The sequence below is a fragment of the Apteryx mantelli genome, chromosome 4 (genome assembly GCF_036417845.1).
Source record: "Apteryx mantelli isolate bAptMan1 chromosome 4, bAptMan1.hap1, whole genome shotgun sequence".
NCBI lineage: Eukaryota > Metazoa > Chordata > Aves > Apterygiformes > Apterygidae > Apteryx > Apteryx mantelli.
This window is the reverse complement of record NC_089981.1, coordinates 78,008,078-78,030,835: the sequence shown is the minus strand read 5'-3', so window position 1 is coordinate 78,030,835 and position 22,758 is coordinate 78,008,078. Positions and strand designations below refer to the sequence as shown.

The following is a 22,758-nucleotide window of genomic DNA, read 5'->3' as shown; positions in this document are numbered from 1 at the left end:
AAGTTACAGAGAAAGTCTTGTTTCAGATGCAAAATGGATACAGAAGTGACTTATTAGACATCTGTAGCTTTTAATCAAGCTATGAAACCCATCTGTAAAGTCAAAACCCCATCTTCCCATTCAGACCTGAGGCCTTTCCTCGTTTCTCCAATACATCACCCTATATATAACATGACAGATACAGCACACTCACCCTCTTTCATGCATTACACTAAGAAGCATAAGTTAGATCTAAATTAAAAGTTAATTGGTGTTTCTCTTCCAGCATACTTGATTATTTTTCTTCCAGCCATTGTTAAATGAAAAAGGGAGGAGTTAGGCTCAGGCAGAAGGCTCCAAGCCCTTAATGCTGTGAGTTTAACATGCACTTAGGTTAACATTTCAGGATAAGCACAAGCACAAACCTCCTGGATTTCAACTTTGAGTCTCCTCCCCTGTCCCAACAGAGCCCTCCTGCCCCTCCATCTCCCATACAGGCAGGAATGTCATCCCAAGCAACACCAGGGGTCTCGGATCAGAATCGGGTCCTTCGCTCAACTGCCCAAGGGAAATTCTGGTGCATTCACACCCTCTGTGGGCACACGCACACACACTCGGGAGAACAGGTCCATTTTTAACCAACATAACACTTCTTCAGCATGAGAGCACTGAAAGCCTTAAGTCAAAAAGCACAGCTGCACTTAACTTGAAAGAGCAATGTCAAAGCTAAGGTAAGTTTCAAGCAGCAAATTCTTGCGAATCTGCTGCTCTTCAGGCACACACAGTAAGAGAGTTTCCAGAACAAGGCAGTCGTGAGAGAAGGAGGAGAAGAGAGAGAGAGAAACTCGCTGTGTTGAGTCAGCATGCACAGCCAGCTCAACTACCTGCCCTGGCCAAGAGAAACTTGCAGGTCTGGTTATGAATGGGTGCCTACATGACTGCTTCCACTACAAAGCTTCACGCAATGCTAAAGGCTTGCACAATATTTCAGTGTGATGCTATTTTCTCTGCACTGCACTAGAAACCATCACCTTATGCTACCTAAAAAAACACAAGTGAGAAAAGATCTAGCAACAAAAAGGGAGCGATGCCAGGACACTCCTGTCTCGGGTCACAGAGAATAAAACCAGAACATTATCTGCTCTTATGCTTCTACTGGAGCAGAGGCAGAAGCCTGTCACCACCCAACTTCCGGTCCTCCAAAGAGATCAGAAAGCTTAGCAATTACAATACTATGAATGCTCATGTTTTGACTGTTTTTAACACCGAATCTGCTCAGCCTAAGAGCAGTCAGGGCAAGGTGATGAAAATAATCTAACATTAAAGTCTAAATAGTATTTACAAAAAAAAAAAAAAAAGAGCGAGAGGAACCCCCCCACACACACACACGCAACCAAACAGTCAGCAGGTCTTATTTACACATTAAACTAACGATTTTTACTCCCAATTGCCTAAACATTGTAATTTACCCTATTTCTCAAGCCTTACCAAAATGAAATAGGAAGTTTATTTTCACTCATTTCTCAGTTTTCATGGCAAAACATCACGATTATATATTTTTTATACATACATAGTTGGGTGGTTTTTTGGTTTTTTTTAAATGACTAGCAACTGCACATACCAGATACTTTGTGCACTGTGCATTTTCATTACTGTTACACTAGGCAGAAAAACAGAAGCGAGAAAAGACAACAGCCTCTGGTAGAGAAAGATGGGGGTGGAGACCAGGTTTATATGTAGAATGCAAAAAGTGTCTGAATTTAAAAATCACAATAGTCAAACTCTGTATAAAAAAAAGTCTTGAAACATTTGGGATTAAATTTTACTTGCTCCCCCAATTCAAGTCATAGATCAGAAATGCAAAGAAAAAGGCAACCTCAAACCTCCCCTTCATCAGCTTCGGCTCCCCACTCTCCCTACCACAGTTTGGCCTGTTATTTAGCTTAGCATTTGAACATATTTGAAACGTGCAAGGAGAGAAAAGACTGACTCTCCACCTTGAAACTGCTTTTCAGCATAATGCAAGTTCCATAAAAATACCTAAAGAAAAGGCAGAAATCACCAATCAGGTCTCCAGGAACAGTTAAACATTTGCAACACAAATCCTAATACGCTTCCTCACCCCTAGTAACCTCTAATCCACCAGACAATATTTAGGAGCCTGTTGCCCCCGTTCCCTGGCAAGGCTTCGCTCTACAGCAAGTCGCCAGTGAGGCTTCGCCTCGGTCCTCCTCCACTGCGCACGTCCCTGTCGCTTCTCGTGCCCCAGCTCCTGGTGCGTGTCTATACTCCTCAGCGAGCCAGTCCAGCTCACTAAACTGGCAAAATACACCTAACCCAGGAAAGAGAAAAGGTCTTCTGCCAATTTAGCATGCTGAACTGGCTCCCCAAGGTGTCAGGCAAATGCCACGGCCAGGGCAAAGGAGCCTGGCTGTCCCCATCAGGAGCGGGAAGCCGTCAGTCTGGCTCACCTGTAACGTGGAATTTCGGCTCAGTTAAAACACCGTGTCAGAGTCTGGGGCATTACAAAGGGAGCTTCATAGCCTTCCCGGCTGTGAACAGCAGCTCAGCGTGGAAGCTGGCGGCTAGCATGGAGAGGTGCGCGGGGCCCCACAGCGCCAAAGGAACCATGGTTGCTCAACACCCTCCTCATCCTCCAGAGCTCAGTCCCCAGTGAGCACCTACGACCTTCCCTCTGCAAAGGGAGCACTTCAGGTCAGCAGCTACCTCTATTCAAGCCTCACATCTCCTCTACGCGCCAGGACAGTGCACTCTCCTGGGCCTCCCTTAAACAAGAACTTAATGCAGATGCAGAGTTTTATGCAACTCTCAGGACACCCCTTCTCCCTCCCAGCTTTTTCCCTCCACCTTCCTCCAGCTTCGCAGCAGCAACCAGCCAATTCACAGTGTTCATAACGGGGTGTATCACAGTACCTCCGGCATTGCTGCAGCATCTCTCCCACCCCTGCCTGCCCACCCAAGCCCATATGCATTCCTCAGCCTTCCCACCTCAGCGGAGGTAGAGGCAGCGTGAAACACGCTGCATGGTTAAGTTAAAAGTCATGCTTCTCCTCTCTGCAAAGGATACAAGGGCCTACAAAGGTAGAAGCACAGGGGGTGTATGTGGTGGTGGGGGATCCCTCCAAACATCCACAGAGGCCAAGAATCCCCCTTCCCCCAAACATCACAGGTGACTTATCCCCAGCTGCCCAGCTCCTCCACCTTCCAACATCACACTCTCCCCAGCGCCCCTTTCCCAAGCCCCCGGACCCCGCGTTCCCTGCCAAAGACAAGCGAAACAGGCTCAGCTGCCTTCTCTTCCTGGGAGTCCAGTGCTGCCCCGCTCCCCAATTCACATCGCACATGTATTCTTGCTACGTGACACAGCAAGGAACAGCTTAAGAGCTTGCTCAGAATTTGGAAGCCTATTAAAATGATTATTTTAGAGTAATACCCAAGGGGGGGGGGGGCTTATATCACAGTTTTGCAGAGCAGTCATTACAGTCCATATCTTTCTGAGCACAGCCAAGCCACAGGGCATGCCAACACGGAGCAATGCTATCCTTCCCAGGCCCCAGGCTTTGGGTAAAGGATACCACAGTGGGGTGAACTCGCTCTACATTTTAGTAAGAAAGCTAAATCGACATAACCCATTATACATTTTATATAAAAATACTCACATAAGGAGGGCAAGGGTTACTCTTTTTTAGAGTAACAGATCAATTTAAGATCAATGAGGTTTGCTCATTTAAGCAGCTGCAGTTAAACCAGTGCAACTTGTGTTCAGAGAAGCCATATATTAGCAGATAAGATCACCTGACATTTCAGTTAATCCTGCACTTTCATCTACAGTACCACTGGGTACCTGTAAAGTCTCTGCCATAGCCAACAGTTCCCTATCACGAGTGTTGTGGGAACAAACACTTCCGAATCCTTTTCTCACTGCTGCTCACATCAGGGCCTGCAAGCTTGCTGCCTCTCCTGCTTGTCCTGAGTCGTATCTGGGAAGAATTGTGGATCCTTGTACAACCTCAACAGAAACATCTCCTGCTACAACAAGCATCCCCTAAACTTTGTCCCAGTGCCAAAATTCACCAGGGGTGCAAGCTCCTACTGCCCTTCCCCAAGCAGAGGTGTACCCCCGCTCTGGGCGCAGCACCACAGTGCTTTTTCCTCAGAGCAGTTCCCATCCTTCTCTCCTCCCTCATCCCCAGAACACACCTCTACCTCATTTCTCCAGTTGCATAGACAGCTGTTTGAGGGACCGTACACTGAACCAGAAGAAGAAACTGATCCAGGTTAAAACTAACTCTGTAAAGAAAAGGTTATTTTGAGAGTTGGGCCCATTTACAGGTCTGATTTACTGCCCAGCCAACAAACAATTCAGCTGGTAAAAGACAAGATGAGGCACGGCAGGAAGTCATTAAGCCAGCATTAACCTGGAGGAAAAGAAAGGGTTGGGGGGAGCTTTTTTGGTAAAAGCTGTGGAGTCACATCTCAACAACAGCATGTAACACTGCATGTAGGAACGCACTGTTTGCACAGCAGAAAGAGCAGGAGCAGTCTTACTCCCAAACATCTGTCTGTCCAATTTTCACTTGCATACAGATACAGAAAGGTGTCAGCACCGCTCTCCCACCACCAACCATAAAGTTTAACGCCTCAGGGGTAAACTCACTTTAGACCCCATACCTGAGCGATCCCAGCTAGCACAGGAAGAAGAGAACAAAAAATAAAGTGAGAACAAAGAGATTTCTGCCAATGCGATGAAACCCATCCCTTCTTCGCAGAGGCACACTCCTCTGCTCCATCTGCTCCAAGCCAGAGCACAGAGGTTCAACCCTGCCAAGGCCCTCTGGGGAAAGAGAGGAGAAAGTGCCACTTGCAAGTTCCTTGCAAAGAACTTTAAGAACACCAAGCCCTGAATGCCCTTGGGAATCCTCCAACACGTCTCCTGGTCTACCAGGGCTCAGCCCAGAGTCAGCACCCCCTCCTACACCAAGGAACACCATCTCCAGCTGAAGTCAACAAGACCTATCTATTTCAATAGCAGAGGGATCAGGCTCCACCGCTTTTGAGCAGCACCCAAACCTGATATACAGCCTAACAAGATAGGCATGCATCTCGCATCTTAAGGGATCTCCAGCAGATACTGTAGTTTTTTTTTTTTTTAGGCAAACTTCAGCTGTATTGGTGCTGGAGTCAGGTTTTAAGCATAAGCACAGTGCTGAATGCGCAGCAGAGTTTGTCATCATTAATGCATTTGTGTTGACATGAAACCACAGATCCTTGTTCAGGCTCTCTCCAGGGCCAGCTGAGAGCAAAGACATGCGTGTGCGCCCTGCAGGCTCCTCAGCCACCACACTTGGCAGAGTTTCCACAGACAGACAACAAAGCAGGACCAAAAGCAACAAGTGCACTTCTCTCCCAGCCTCCGCCAGGGTGCTGTGAAGTCAAGGCTCCTGTTCGGGGAAGGGAAGTGAACAAACCTCCAAACAGATGCTACCTAAGGACACTAGCACATAAGCTGTGCCACATGCTTTCAGGCTCCTTTCCAGGTCAAAGCACCTTCCTCACCCTTCTGACCCCTCCCAATACCAAGTTAGCCACAAAGCAGCTATGCTCAGTTCAGAAGGAAAGCGGTGCCTGGCATTAGTACCATCCCCTTCATCCCACCCACATCTCTTCCCAGAAAGATGAACTCAGAGCCCCTGAAGAACTGAGTCACAAGGCCGAAGGGTGAAGCTATGCTTCACAGGTTGAATCCATCCAGCACCTCACTGCTTCCAAAGGGAGAGGAGGTCCCGCTCAGCCAGCGTTTCTCTGCTCTCCTGACACATGCTCCCTGCCTCCCTCCCCAACTTGTGTTGACTCCAGCATTTATCTGTCCCAAGCCAAACTAACCTGGCAAAATAAAAAGCAAAACAGCATTTTTCTGAGTTACTAAATCAAATATAGCTCACTACAAGATCAGACAAACACCAGAGTGGGCGCAAAGGGAGGAGCAGGCCCACGCAGATGGGGGCCTCTCTCTGCCTTAACGCAAAGCTTCACCCGGACACTACAGTTCAGGCAGCACCACTGCAAAGGGAGGGAGGGAGGCTCTCTTTCCCCTTATGTCAGCACAAACAGCCACAGAGTCATGTGACAAACCGGAGCAGGGAATCTACCTGGGCTAAAAAAAAAGCCTAATCCAACAAAACAGCAGTTAGCTTTAATCAGTTCCCAATTTTCTACCGCACACCTAAGAAACAAGGAAGAGGAATGAGAAGCTAGGGCTAGGCAGGACACCTCCCCTCAAGAGCAGCACTGGTGCACACTGCTGCCTTAAGAGCTGCCCATGGAATTACAGCACAAACGAAGGATGGAGGAAGGTCCCTGGAGCCAGGCAGCAGGGCGAGAAAACCCGGCCACCTGAGCAGAGCCCAGCACTGCCCGGCTCCCTGCTGATGCCTCCAGCTGCACTTTTCTGCTCCAAGTTAGAGATGAAACATGCTAGAATAAACTCAGGGAGAGCTGAGGCCTCTCAAAGAGCCACCGATCACTTTGTCACCTGTGTTTTGCTTCTGTGCAACACAGCGGTGCCAGCTCCCGCTTGAGTTTCTGTACTTGGAGGGAGCTGCTGCGTCTCGCGGCTCTCCAAGGATGCTGCATGTTCCAGCTGTGGCTGGGAGCCATTCAAGAGCTGCTCTGCACTTCCCTTTTGGCACCTATTCTGACCCCTCAGAGAGACGATCCCAGTCTCCTGCCGATGCCAAGACACACTTTATTCCCAGTTCCCTCTTCGCGAAGTCAGGGAGGAGCTCTGCCGGGAGGGTTCCCAGCTTTCTTCCTTCTCCAAAGCCCTTTGAAGAGTCTCAGATGCGATTTTTTTTTGTTGTTGCTGTTTGCACAAGGCATTTGAGAGCTATTGAAGACCTCTGTGAGCTCCACAGAAGGCAGAACACTCTGTCACATATCACTGTTTGAGAGCACTGCAATGCTCATCATGAAAAGCGGGAATTTGCAGCCAGTAAGTTCCCCCATCAGTTAAAACAGCAAAAGGTAACTCAGAAAAGCAAGGCCACTGTCTGGTGCTTGATACAGACACATACTTCTATACTTTCTTTGGAAGGCAAACATCAGCACATCACCTTAAGTTTAAAAAACATTTCCCACAGAAGTATGGGGCATTCCGTAGGTGCTGGTCCTTTTGGGAAGCAACAAGTAAAAAAAAAAAAAAAAAAAAAAAGATTTCCAAATATAAACAATATATTTCATTAACAGTTATGAAACTTTACACAACTAAGATCGAAATCCTCAAGGTACATGGTGGCAAGATTCCCACCTACAAAGGCTATTGCATTACTAACAGCACTTACTGATCCTTCCACATCTGGTATTAACTCATCTTTAAATCCCATATTGCAGGGTTTAAAAAAAAAAAAAATTTTAATATGTAACCCTCACCACTATATATAAAATTTGCATTGTATAATACTCAGAGGTGCATGGATTTTATTGTTTGGGGAAAAGCTGGAGCTAGTGTATAATAAGTTAGATGTTGAATATTGCTTAATGCAGTTTCGTACACTTCCAGTGAAGTGAGATTAGAAAAGTGCTTCCATTCCCAACTCTATTTGTTTTATCCGTGCAGTCCTTATACTTATCGCACAGAGTAAAAACCCCTGTTTACAGTACCCATGATGACTGTTAAACAAAATAAGACAAGGGAGGCGCTGGCTCCCATAGTTTGAAAAACTTGCTCTGGTTCATTGATATTACTCAGACTCACACTGTAATTGAAAAGGTCCAGCTGCACTACAGCAAAATGCCTATGTGACACAAAAGAATTCAAACAAAACAGGGAGAGAAGAAAAGCTTTCTCCACCCTCCTTCCCTGTTGGTGGCATGAGTGTCTCGAGCAGCAGCTCAATGACATTTGGAGAACTCCGCTGCACATCTCCGCTTCCTTTTGCATGTGACTTTTCCCCAGGTCAGCAGATAATGCTTGTGACCCCCCTTTCATTTGTATTTGCTGAGAACTGCCTCAATTTAGTAGCTGGCACCTCATTGAAATACCTTCTTTGTACACACTGCAGCAGCATTAGATGTAGCAGAACATTTTAAACTGGAATTCTGCAAGTTAGGGAATGTTTTTTAATTAAGAAGTTATAAATTAAGCAGTGGTTAGCTCTTCCTATACATGAATACACCCGACTGATGCTATAATCTATATGCAAATAAAGTTCTGAGGGCATTTTTGTATCCGCCTAGGGAAACAAAGGCTACTATTTAGGTTTCTAAACAGAGCAGCAGCACTGGAAATGCAGACCAAAGGGGCCTTATTGCTTCAGAATAACTGTAGGTGCTGCACTACAAAAAAGTATTGCACATTACAACAGTGTGAAAGATATTGCTTTAAAATTACCCAGTTAAAGATTAATCATCCAGCAATGATTACAAAGGTCACTTTGCAGTGATAAAAATTATTACCGTTAGAAGAGCTGCAAGAGAAAATGAGAAAAAAGTGGATAGCAATGGTTTCCCTTTTTAAGGTAAAGAAGTTCAGCCTATATTAAGTCTGAACTTCACATTTTCAAGTTTGTTTGTTTGTTTAAAAAACATATGTGATCCAAGATGCCTTTTTAGTTTAAGAGCTAGCAATAAAGCAAGAGCTTTGGCCTACATTTTGCCCACAGCCCAGGCCAGACTGAACAATAAAGCCAGAGCAGATGTTGAGGCCTCGCCTTGATTTTTTTTTTTCCTGAATGAGTCCACTCATTCTTTCCGGCAAGCAGGTGGCACCAATGTGCAGCCATAGATGAGGTCTGAATAACAATACAAGCAAAAAGCCTTTCAATATGTACTCTAGGTGTGTAAAATTATTTTTTATACATGCACGCAACTCCAACCCATGCAGCGAGTTCTGCACGCACAAGCCCCACAACCCATACGGGAGAGGGAATTACAGTATCATAACCCCAGAAGCATGAGCATGCCCTCCTCTGTATTGAAGATCACACCTCAGCTAATCACACCACGCTTTTGTCTAGACATGGCCAGGATTTTATACTGAAAGGGGAAAGGGCTTGAGTTTGTTTAAAGAGACAGTTGAAGGATAAAATTAAGAGGTGAAAATGGATGTCTGGATAAGATTTTATAATAATGGGCCTTGGAAGACTTTTAAAATGTAAAGATTTTCATCTTTTTTTTTTTTTTTTAAAGAGGAAAGCAAGTAACTGTATACTACAGCAATCCTGAATATGGGGGGGGGGGGGGGGGAGGGAACAGGACAGACAGACAGAACACAGGCAGAACCATGCAAAAGCCTGCAGTTCACACATCAGGTGGGAGCTACCAAGCACACCTGCCCATCCGAAGTGCGTTTCTCCCTCCTCCAATATTATCAAGAGCAACCTCAACCTCCCTGGACTGTGCTTCGGACCTGCAGTAGCTCCAAAGCTCCATCAGATGAACTGGGACTGGGCAGACCGGCCAGCAGCAGCAGCAAAAGAAACTGCCACGAGCAGGGCCTCGTGGGTGCTGCACTACCACCCCACACCCCACGACTGCCACGTGGGGCCCCGCATGCCCCATGCCCTGCCACCACCTCAGCGGGGCAGGAACTAGGAAGCCCTGGCAGGTGGGTCCCCCCCCTCCACCCACACCACTACCACCGCATGCCAGAAAAACAAAGCAGGACCTTGAGAGCTATGCGATGAGCCATTTTGAAATTTGTTAAAAATAAGTAAGTGTGCACACACACGATTCGTTCCAGGAGCCAAGCAACAAACTGTTGGTTTCTGTTTAAGCAGTCTCATAACCCTGCCCCAACAAGAAGAGATTTCCTTCCTTCCCTCCAGATCATCCTTTTCCACTTTCATTTAGGTGACCAAGAAATCAGAGGCATGGCTACACATATGCAAGAAAGATTCAACTACAGAGTCTAAATGTACAAAAAAAGAGACAATAACATAGCACGTCTCCCTCAAGAGCCATGTTTCATGGTGCTGACAAATATCTAGGCACTGCCAAATCTATCTGAAGCCAAAAGGCTTACTGATGAAGGAGCAAAGATAAGGCAAACATCTTCCTCTCTTTCCACCATACCAGATTTTAATTCTGCTCCCTCCCCTGTCCCTTGACAGTCACCAACTCCTACAGACGCAGCTCCACGCTCATGCAGTCTCCCGTTTCTTTACTAGCCAGCCCTCAGCTCTTCCTACCCATTGCACAGGGTCCTCCATCATGTTCCCTTATTCCCAGCAAGGGCAGCTGTTCTGGCCCAGTCCTGCCCAGTATTCACTGACAGTGCTTAGGAATAAAGTATTAGACCAGGACAAGCACAGAGAGACTTCCCCAGCCTGGCACTGTATCTGCATCATTGGATTTAACGACCCTTCATGGGGGGGTGGGGAGTCCATCAAATTGTCTAATCCTTTTTTGAACCCATTTGTAATTTTGGCATCTACAACATCCTGTGGCAGAGTGCTACAATTTAATTATATGTTTATTGTCTGAAGAAGAACAAAGCCAGCCCATGCACGCACTCCCTTCTCGGCTCTAAGGCTGCTACCCAGTCATTTCATTTGGTGGCCCCATTTCCTGGCTTATGAGAAGCAGAAAATAACTGTGCCCTATTCACCTCCTCCATGTCTCTTACTGCTTTGCAGACCCTCTGCCACACTCATCTCAGCCCAGACTGGCTTGGAAAACAGACTACTATTCTGTCTCTCCTTATAGAGAGAAGGAGCTCCGAGAAGCATGTATGCGTGGGGAAGGGATGGAAATGGGGCACAACCAGAACTGCATACAGTGTTCAAGAAGAGGGTACACCACAGGATTTATAAAACATGCCATAATGAGGCTCTGTTTTGTTTTCAGATGCTTTCATAATAGCTTTCAACAATACTCTTGCCTTTTCACTATTACCATCAAGTTGATGAAAAAGCCAATATGACTCCCAAGATCTTTATCTGGAAAAGCAACAGCTGATTTAGAGACCACTACTGTATACATGTAGTTAAGGGTTGTTCCACCCCCACCCCCCCAAATACTAACTTAGCACATAAGTGTCACCTTTCATTTTTATTGCCACGCTGTCACAGGACTGAAGAAGCTGCCCATTCTCCCCATTGAGTATCAACACTCCCCCATTACCCCCTCCCCTCTCTCGCATACTTCTTCTTTACACTGTGACAAAAGGACAATCCAGCTGTTAATAGTTTAAAAAAGCAACAAAAAAAAACAAAAAAAGATCTGTCATTTGAAATGGAGACTACACAAGAGCTGTTTTATTCGAAGAGTGAGAAGTGCACAGTGGCTCCTCTACAACCCCAGGCTCCAGGACACCTCTGGCTTCCCAGAACTTCTTCCCCCAGAGGAAGACATGGGGCAAGGAGCAAAAAGTCAGAGGGTTTCACAGACCTTGCAGCTCCCCCATCTCCTTTTCAGTTAAAGCAGCAAAGCTGGAACACAGAATCACAGAATCACTGAGGTTGGAAGGGACCTCTGGAGATCATCCAGTCCCACCCCCCTGCTCAAGCAGGGTCACCTAGAGCACAGTGCACAGGATCACATCCAGGCGGCTTTTGAATATCTCCAGAGAAGGAGACTCCACAACCTCTCTGGGCAACCTGTTCCAGTGCTCTGTCACCCTCACAGTGAAAAAGTATTTCCTCATGTTCAGATGGAACTGTCTGTGTTTCAGTTTGTGCCTGTTGCCTCGCGTCCTGTCGCTGGGCACCACTGAAAAGAGTCTGGTCCCATCCTCTTAACACCCTCCCTTCAGATACTTGTACACATTGATAAGATCTCCTCTCAGCCTTCTCTCCTCCAGGCTAAACAGGCCCAGCTCTCTCAGTCTTTCCTCATAAGACTGATGCTCCAGTCCCCTAATCATCTTTGTAGCCCTTCGCTGCACTTGCTCCAGTAGTGCCACATCCCTCTTGTACTGGGGAGCCCAGAACTGGACGCAGTACTCCAGATGTGGCCTCACCAGGGCTGAGTAGAGGGGGAGAATCACCTCCCTCGACCTGCTGGCAACACTCTTCCTGATGCACCCCAGGATACCATTGTCCTTCTTGCCCTTTTTGAAGACTGGGGTGACACTGGCTTTCTTCCAGTCTTCAGGCACCTCTCCTGTTCTCCAGGACCTTTCAAAGATGATGGAGAGTGGCTTAGCAATAACATCCACCAGCTCCCTCAGCACTCGTGGGTGCATCCCATCAGGACCCATGGATTTGTGGGTGTCAAGTCTGCTTGTCTGAACAGGAATTGGGGGGAGGGGAACAGAGCTTTTATTTCTGCTCAGGAAAGATACACCCAGCTTTAGAAAGCACTGAATCACCTTATCCATAGAACAGATCTGCAGTTTCCCCTGTAAAGCTTCGAACTTGGCCTCATAGGCCTGCACAAGCATTGGCAACCCAAACATGCAGCATTTTACTCATCTTTCCCACACACTAAGGACCAGCTGGCCTGTTTCTATTGCCCAATGCAAGAGGGGGGGGAAAAAAAAAAAAAAAAAAAACACACCACAGTAGTCTCAAGTGTTAGCAAAGCGGATAGATTACTTTTTGGTATTTTTAGCAACACCTCTTCCCTTCTCACCCCTCCAAAGTTCACATGACAGCATCCTTTTGAGATAGCTTACACCGATAAGTGGAAGTAAGGAGTGCCTAGAAAGTGCCAGTGTTATAACATGCAGATCTCTGCTTAACAAAAAGTGACTGTTTTTTTTTTTTTTCATCACATTTCAAAAATCCTTGCCAAGGGATAATCAAAAGCAGATCTGACTAACCAGATCCTGGAGTCCAACAAGTATGGGGTGTGGGCACCTCTCTTCCTCCCCTCCCTAGCATCTTAGGAGTTCAGAAAAATCGTAACTAGCTGTGCTTGAAGGCTTATAAATGAAGGCTGCTGGAGGAATGCATCATTCACTGTTACTGTTTGGAAAGACAGTACTGTGAAGGACATGCAGATAGGATGCTCTGGTGTCTCAGTCTGGACAAGAATCCATCAAAAAGGTCGAACTACAGAGAAATGTCATTCTGTTGTACTCTTGCAGTACCAAATCACTTCACACAGCAGAATGAGTCAATCAGCTAAGCTGTTATTCTCTTAAAGCCAGGTCAAATACCAACACTTTGGAAGGCCCTAACCAGACAAGCCATAGTGCTAAAACCCATTACATGGAAGTTGTAGACACGCATCTTCCAAATCCAGCTCTGTGCTGGGAAGAAGCTGAACAGCCAGGAACAGTAACATCACTGCACTTCCTTGCTGGAGGTGACACCCTCAAAGATGGGCAGAATTAGACCCTGGAAGCACTCCCAGGATATGAGCTGCCTTCAGGGAAGTCCTACCTTTTTAATGGCTAGCTGATTCCCACCACCCACCCCCAGCTACCCATGAGACCCCCTCTGCAGTGATGGCTCACTTGCTTAACAGCTGCTGAAACATAAGATGTAACAGTGAGTTAAGAAAGACTCAAAAATTTACCCCAGTGCTTGGGCTGCAATTTGCAGTGGTTCAACCACTGCAGCAGCAGAAATAGGAACTTTCAAGCTCAGGGTAGAGAGGTGGGGGCAAGGACCACTGCAGCCATCCACTGGCCCAGCTGGCAAAGTCAATGCTACAAGGTGAGTGACCTACATTAATCCAGCCAATGATACCTGAAGCTAGTTTTGTAGAGCCCATGCAAGTGGCTCAGCTGGCGGAGTGGTAGAGACAGTAACCTCTGACAAGGGGGCACAGGCTTCTACCAATGCAGCAGTCTCCAGAAAAAGCCACCTGTGCTCAGGCCAACATAAGCATAAGAGAAGCTTATATATCAAATCCCACCCAGCAATCTGAGTCATGCACCAATGCAGTGCGCAAGTAAAATCAACAGGGCTGTGAACATGCCCGGTTTAACCCACACAAATCCGACTTTCAAACATCTGTGACAGTTATATATCCTCCTCTCACCCCCATCATGACAGTCTTCCAGGTCTTTATCCTCACAATACCCCTACCAGCATATGAGAGCTATTAGCAACAGGCACTAAAAAGCTGAGTGCCTGGCTCACGGGAAGCTGAGCCAGGTTTCCTGGGCCCTGTGCTAGTGCCCTCGCTACAGGACATCCTTCCCCATCATCCCACTCTCAGAAATGCTGAAATCAAATAGGAACCCATAAATAACACATTTAATATTACAAATCAATTTTTTTAAATTCCAAACTGCTTCCAGCTCTCTTTGGAAATGACAGTTGTATTCATTAGCTCGCAAACTCCAAGGCACAGACAGGCCCTTTTTGTTCCATCTGCACAGGGCTTGGCTCAACAGGATACTGGGTGCTGTAATGATAATATTAATTCCCCAAAACAAAGTCAGATTTAACATGCCCTTGAAATGCAGGCAACCCTTGAAAGCTACTGGACCACATTTTTCCTACAGATTTCACAAGTTAGTTTGTTTTTTCCCCATTTTTGACAACCTGAAGACATTTTAGTAAGGGCTATATTTAAAATGCACCTAACAATCATGATGGACCCTATAATTTTGTTTTTAGTCTTTTAGTAAAACTCAAACATTATCCAAAACAAATTTCCTGGTTCTTCTCCCTCTCTTTCCCCTCACCTTCAAAAGACTCAGAACTAGTTTGTCTTGCACCTACATGAATTTCAGAACAAGAAAACTGTAAGATAGCTACAAGAGACACTAAACCCTTAATTCATCATTGCTCTGCAGCAAGCGGTGCCTTGCCCTCATTCTGCATTGCTGTTCTCCTCATATTCTCACCTCACACTGAACATAAATGACCCTAAAAGGTACCAAGTTACAGTGAACCAAACCTTGGAGAACACATGCTCTCTCCAACAGGCAGCAGCAAGGGCACTAGCAGCTCAGAGCAGACCAGAAGCACAGAAGAGGGACACACAGCCCTGCAAATATGTTGGATTTTCCTGAGATGCCTTTTCTTTAGGATTAGGAGCGTTCCTTCCGCAGCACCAGTATTTGCATACCGCAGCATTTACAAAGAAATCAATTAGGACACAAGAAGGTGAACACAAAAAGAGAACACTAATGCTTGGGGCACTCCACCAAAAAAGCACACTGCTTTCTGCCCTGCTTAGATGCTTTGGGGAAAAGCAAACCAGTTAAGACTTATAAACATATAAAGCACAATCCCCTTCCCCTCCTCATTTAATGAAGAGGGTAGAAGTTTGCAGAAGCAAGGCCCTACAAGCACTCTAAAACGCAATAGCCACGTGGCGAGCATCAGGAGCAGAACTTGCATAAAGAGCCAACAGGCAGCACGAAACAGAGGGGAGAAGGCTGGAAAAGCCCATGCAGCCAGGAAAAGGGGGAAGGGGAAACCAAGCCTTATTCCCAAGCCATCGCTACAGGGAAGAGAGCACTAAGGGGGCCAAGGAAGGCTACGCAGATAAGAAACCGGAGAGAACACCAGCCTGGCCATGTGGATAAATGGAGGATCCAAGACCCTGCTAGAAGGAGAAGAGTGCGGTTTGGTAGAAAGATGAGGGTGGAACCTGCTTTGGCTCTACCCTGGGAGGGGGAGGAGAAGGAGGAGGAGGAGCCGCCGCCAGGCAAAGCAAATGAAGTTGGTTTGCACAGCATTTACCTGCACTGTAGCACCTCTCTTCCACCACTGCAACACGGTCCTCCCTCACACACACATTGATACACAGACACAAAATTAACTTTATTTTACTGTGTTCAGGGCCATTAGTCTTTCCAATCTGAGGACTGAGATCCTATTCAGCACTTAAATGCCTCTTTACTGAGGCTGAAAATTCTTCAGTTTTCTCCAATTAAAAAAATATATCCCTTTTAGGTTTAATTCATGCTCAGGGCAAAACAACCCCTCTCCTTCTCTCCAAAAACCCTCATCTGAGTCAAAGAACTCACAGAGCATCCTTGCCTGTGCAAGTGCCTAAAGGTCTCATTTTCCTTTCCCACAAATTATATAATGGGAACAGCCAGTCCCCAGCAGCTGTTCGACAGGAATACAGCTGTGCCTCCTCAGTCATCAATTATGCTGCCCCACATTGTACTGGGCAAATTCAAAATGTGGCTACCAAGCTCATATTCTTTATCCAGTGGTCACTATCTCCATAAAAGCAACATCCAGCTCTGCTCATGGCACCATATGGAGCTCCAGGCTCTGAAGGAGGCATTACACACTTGTTCCTGTCCTCCTCTATCCAGTGCTACTAACTTGATCGCTCTGGAGCACTTTCTCCACACCATCACCTTCCCACTTCAGTGACCCAAGCAACCCCTCTCTTGTTCTGCCACCAGGAAGTCACTTCAAATCCAAACCTCAGCTCCCCTACTTATAGAAAAGTATACAATGGGGTGTCTCACACATCTGTACAAAGAAACTTAGCAGCAACAAGAACAAGGCAGCAGGGGAAACAAAACACACAAGGATGTAAATAAAGAGAACCGAGAGCCTCAAGGAGGGACAGTATTTAGAAGAGCAAAGTTGTAAGAGACTGAGAAGCTAAAGGATGCTAAGGTCACTGGGCCTTCAAAGGGAAAACTCTGTGCAGAGGACGTGGGAGACCACAACAGCCTTAAGGATGTAGATGTAGGCTGGAGCAGAGAAAAGCGGAGAGGCACTGGTACCAGAGAGGAAAGCTGACTGTCGAAGAACACTGCCAGGCAAGGCAGGCTTCACCATTTACCCATGGAGAGGGGCTTTGCCAAGCATTTTGAGACACTTAACACCTTCCTCACCAGGAAGGCTGTGTCTCCTCTTCTTTTCTATCCTGGCCTACACATTCTCCACAACACTCCCAGAGCAAGTTATGGCATTTACTGAAAGATGACAGTTTTCCCTGATGTCTGGATTTCATAGGCTGCTACTTCAAGTAGAGTTTGCTACCTAAAGGACAGACTACAAGACAGGGACCAAAGAATGATTAACAACCACCATACTTAGCACAGCTGAGCTCTGATCCATGACTGAGACTTGTAGATGCTATTGCAATATAGATTTCACCCTGCGTATTTGAAAGTCTCGCCTGAGATACCTTCTCCCCTGCACCACTCAAATATGAATTGCTAAAAGTCCAGTTATACGTATGCCGAAAGCAAAGTATGAGTGTCAAAATAATTCAGGGTAAGTTTACGCCACAGACTGACCTCTTATCTCTCCTCCTCCCCCAAAAAATCCCTCAGTCTTACCTCCCTGCCTTGCATGCACACATCCCTTCAGCAGAAGCCTTATGCATATTAAACCAATACCTGTTTGCAAGGCCAGGGACACTGCTGCAAGCCTCAGCTCCCTTCACGGCATGCTCTGATTGCACTTTCTAATGATGCAACTATTTGTAGCCAGACATTCAGATTCTGGCAGTGATTTGTGGTATAGTTTTATTCCTTAATACCTAGCCTGACTGTACAACATGCTGGCTCGAGTACGCAAAGGAGGAAGAGTCCACAACCTGCAAACGATATCAAATTCTATTAAAAAATAATCACTTGAACTCAAGGGTAAACCTACTTCAGCAAACGAGAAATTTAAATCTCTTCCCCTACGGCAGGTTTCTGCAGCATGCACTTACCCTGCAGAATGACAAGCACATCCTACTCGTTCATAAGATTCCATCACAGTGATGCCCACCCAAGGCATTAGCTGTCAGTACCAGGCCTAAACACAAGCAATGCTCCAAGCTCACTCTTGCTAAAACTTTCTGCCTCCCTATTTACAGGGCCCTGTGGCAGGACATCCAGCTGCAGCTCTGTGGCATGCTCCACCCAGCCAAACTCCTGCAGACAGATCTCCCACCATCCTGCAACAGCTGCTGAAACTTCCTGCAAGAACCGTAATGACAGGAGCCATTACACAAGACAAGATATAGAAGAAGCAGGTAGGTGGGATCCCCTAAAGCCTCAGACAAACCCCAACTTCAAAACCCATGTCATTCAGCAGGAATATGGTCCAGGCTGGATCTTAGCATTCAGATACTTTTTCCAGTATATCCAGCATAAACTACAAACACCAGCTTTTCTGCTCCAGCAAGGTCTGAAAACCAACTCAGCAGTATCTTCTACAGATAGCATGTTTGCAAGGTTTTGGCACAAGCCAGGAGGACTGAAGTATCCTCAATAAGCCCTGTGAAATTTGGGGTGCTCGTTTCCTTTAGGTCAGCTGTTATCACAGATACCAGCATTATGCCCAGGAAGGTAAGCCACATGCTAGATCAACTCACATGGCCTCCAGCAACACAGTCCCCAAAACATTAGCCTTAGACCTGTAGCCAGCTTTTGCATGGTACTTCAGAGCACCAAGCTTCTGACTTATGTGGCCTTCCCTTTTTCTATGGGGACACAGAAAGAAGGAAGCTCCTTACACAAGTCCTTAAAAGTCCTATTTCCAATACCAATATTCCAGATCCATTAGCAGTTGTTCCAGGCTTACAGAACAAGATGATCCCATCGCATCTGGTGTTGTCCTGAACCACAGGTATTAATTTACATGCAGGAGAGTTTAGATGCCTGCTGGCCTGCTGAATTTGGTCCATACTTGCAAACAAAGTCCCCTCCAAAAGTCAGTATTTTACCTTAACAGAACACCACAATTCATCCTCAAGTAGGAACAGCCTCATCTAAAGACATCAGTCCAACACCAGATCAAGGGAACCCAGATCCCTGGCATGTTCCCCCACAACCACCCAGTCAGCATGTGGAAGTGTCACATGAGACCGCAGTGTAGCAGCTGGAAGAGCAGGTTTTAAGTTACTCCTGCAGAAGAAAAGGAACAACTAAGCAATGCCTAATAAGGTACCTGGCCTCTATTTTTTGAGAAACCTTGCGCCTTTGACTACAGTAAAACACCCAAAAAGAGCACCCCCCCCCCAAAAAAAAATAGCAGTCCCTCTACACAGCAATTTTTTTTAAATATCACTACTACAATCAGTAGAGAACTCTGCAGCAATTTCTAGGAAAGATGACACCATAGCACCACAGATTCCACAACTCCTGCTTACTGTCCTTGGATATTTCTTTTAATGCAGAGTCAGAAGGGCTGGACAATTTGTCTCCATCTGACACTTGATTGGTGATGTAACCACCCACCCCAACATCCTAGTGGAGAGCAAAGCCCTTCTGAAGATCCCACCAGCAATCTAAGGGGACAGAATCACTACATCTTTTTCTTCTAAGCTTCACTTCCTTTATTAGGGTCATGCTGCTGGAAAGTTAAAGCTTTTATACAAAACTTCTAGGTTGCCTCTCCCCAAATAGAAGGTCACCTGCCAGCAAGCTGAGCTAGTGCCCTGCAGTAACTCAGGTAAGGCAAGGACACCATGCCTTTGCTGTACTGCACCTCCTGCAAGAAACTATTTCCCCTGTAAGAGCAGGGGAGAGACAAAAGGAACAGGGAGCACACCAGGGTATGGTATGCAGAGACAAAACGTAGACATTTGTTTCTGATAGCCTTCTACCAACAGACAATACTGCAAAAGCAGATCTGCCCCTCTCCCCAACAAGCAAGCTGCATGCACCCTCACTTGAAATCAAGGCCCAGACCATCACAATGTCAAGTGAAACAGAGACCCTCTACAGGGCCAGTCCTTGTTCCTACCTTGAATTTAGGATTGGTCATGTCTAACTTTACCCTGTGACACAGAACTTTTCTGAACACAGGTTTCAAGTCAAACGTATAGGTCAAGAATATGCTACCAACACTGCTAGGAGAGCAGACTTTTGATACAGAAGTTCTTCCTCTGGTGTACCTACAGAAGCATCAGTTTCAGCCACTAGAAATAATGCCACAAGGGGGAAAAAAATCAAATTTTTTTGTTTGTTTACAGAAGCTGCAATAATCACCCCTAGGTTTGCTATTTATTTACACCAGCAATCTCTTCCCTACATAAGCTTAGTTCTTCTGTAGAAAACTTATTTGGGACCATCACACAACCCTATCATTTCTGCTGCTATTCAAAAAACATGGAGAGTTTCCCTTGTTCCTCTGTTCTTTGTTCTGGTGATTTCAAGGTCATCTATATTCTTATCAGTCTCGGCACCGCCCTGCCATTAAAAACAATAATTGTGAATTAGAAAGGGAACTTCCCCAACCATCCAAATCCTTGGCAGCACTGGGTGCACAAACAGAGGGCAACTGGAACAGTTTGTGCCATAACCTGTGTTTTGAGAAGTTAGACACCTATCTTGTTACATTGTAGTATAAAGATCAGTCTTGTTCATCACGCGTATCACCCAAAGATGTTATATTTCCTGAAATTTTGAAATAAAGGAAGTGGAAAAGAGTTCTCTTTTCTTTCTACCTGCCCTTTCCCAAAAGATTTGGAAGAAGTCAGCTGCAGGTACTTATTAAGCTTCATTTGCTAATCTAAGAATTAGAAACGTATCATGCATAATTGAGTTAGCTCATAACAAGTTTCATTAGGTATGCTTTCAAACAAAACTCTTTAATGCAAGGTATATTTGTCACTATTCAAAAGTAAGAACAGAATGTCACAGCATACTAAAGTAGCAAGTGTATTTGTTGCTAGTTGATATCTAAAATGAGACAAAGGAGGGAGGAAAAAAGCATCAAAAATAAAGTATCAATACTGTTAACTCAAGCAGAAGGTTAGATATCCTTGGGGCTCTGAAATAGTATGTAAATAAAGACCTAGTGTCATAATGCAAACAGAGAAACAAGCACAACATCCCTGTCTACATAAAAATGTCCTTCAGTGTAACATGGTAACTGCAAGGACTGTAAGTAAATCTGATCCCACTCTACTAGTAATTAGAATTCATATGTACAGATTTTTTTAAATAAAGTACATTTGAATTCATTAGTTATACAAAACATTCTGAAGGACTTAAGTGCAGCAGCCATCTCCTTTTAAAGCTTTTCACTGTTAATCCTAAAGAAAACCTTTGTATATAAAATATATATAGAATATAATTTATTTTAAAAAAAAGCATTAAGAAATATATGTGTATACACACACACACACACTTGTATACATGTTTTCCCCCCCCTCAAGAATCTCCTTTCTGATTTTTGCATACTGGACTTGGCAAGGGGAAAGTGGGTTCTGAGAGCTAATAACTTAATCTTTTTCCCCTATCGAGTCCTCACATTTAGTACATCTTATCCATGACTTTTCCACAGAAATTAAGTATTGTTGCATGTACTGAATCTTGCCCTACAGAACTATATGGTCTTCATGAAACATAACACTATTACCCATGAACCAGCCCCAGGTAGCATTTACTTCTGGTTTTTAGGTTCTTCATTAGTCTGACCTCCTGACCCTGTTTGACACCAAAGTTGACAAGACTTCCATAGAGCCACTTTATTTACTTAATAAAGCAAACAAGCAAAAAAATATATTTTTTTTTCTTGTGGACCTTAAAGATCTGTTCCTTGGAATGGGAATCCCTGTATCTCATCACTGATTTATGAATACCTTACCCTGCTAAGCTGCTTTACAGCCAAGAGCCCCATGTTTTTCTCCTCTCAAACACCGTTACACCAAAAGCCTAGACAGTCTGTTACAATGCTCATGCACTGCAAATCTGAAGAAAAGGCTGTATAAAAATGGATTATTACAGCAGCGCTCCATGTGGAGCAGGGATGGTATGCAGGAACCCAGGTTTTGTTCCCCAGAGGCAGAAGCAAGTCACTTTGCCTCCATGTCTCCATTGCCACCTGCCTTCCAACTTGCAGTGATCCTCAGCACTCTTGCAGGCACACATGCAGAGTGCTGGAAAGCCTGTGCAAGGTCATCAGCGTGGCCCTCCAGACTCTACAGCAGAAAACATTGCTGCACGTGCACAAACCAGGGAAAGAGACACCTTTGGGGGAATTCTTATCACGGTACTCTTCAAAGTGAAAAGATCACAGATGCTCAAACAAAATTACCTCCTGCAGGTAATAGCAGCAATAGGAGGCTTACAGTCACCACATCTAAAAGTATCTCTGGACATTAAAAGCTTGCCACCACAGGCAGATCACCATACTTGCTGAAGAATAGCTTCCACAGCAGATTGAACTATTACTTGGACAAGTCTCTTGGTAGCAGGGTCCCTTCTGGTTCTGAAACAGGCCACTCCAGTGACCTAGATACCAGGGGGCTGCGTAAAATGGTTACTGGCATGAGAGGGCAAAGAAGGGCAGAATGGGATACTCTGTAGGGCAGAAACTCTCTCCTCCAACACCACCATGAAAGGAAAGTGTCCTTGGAATCACAACCTCAAATTTGTTTCTAGTAGGACATGAGATGCCTTACCTACCTGGGAAAGCCCACAGCTTCCCAAAAAGCATTCAAAATTTTGCAAAACCCCTTCCTAAATAAAAGATCCCAAGGAAAGGAGATGAGAGGAAGGAGAAAGCAAGTCATTCACAATTGACTGGAGTTCATCCTTAAGGGTAATATAACCATAACTACAGCACCATAAATTCATACCTCAGCTCATACAGGAAAAATTTTAGTGTAGACAAGGACTAAATTAGAATCATATACATCTGCAGATCTGTAGTCAGAGTTGTAATACACAGTTCAGCCTTTACTTAAAACAAACTGCTAAAAGAACATAGCAGGAGGATGATACCTGTATATTCGAGCTACAAAAAGGAGTTCATGAAGTTCCTATATCCAGGGATCTTACTACAGAGCACAGTAACCCCACCTATATAGCTGGTATCCCAGTCATGATCATGCCATTAACTCAAATCCCTGTACAATCATGCAAGATGAGAATAAGTTAAATTGAGCAGTTACACTCAATGGAAAAGTAGTTACACCAAATTGAACGTCTTC

The 22,758-nt window shown here is 45.3% G+C and overlaps 1 protein-coding gene across 4 annotated transcripts in view; it reads right to left on the bottom strand.

Moving 5' to 3' along the window:
- Positions 1-22,758, bottom strand: part of RCOR1 (REST corepressor 1) — a 90,018-nt gene that overhangs the window by 44,720 nt on the left and 22,540 nt on the right. The window lies entirely within an intron of this gene.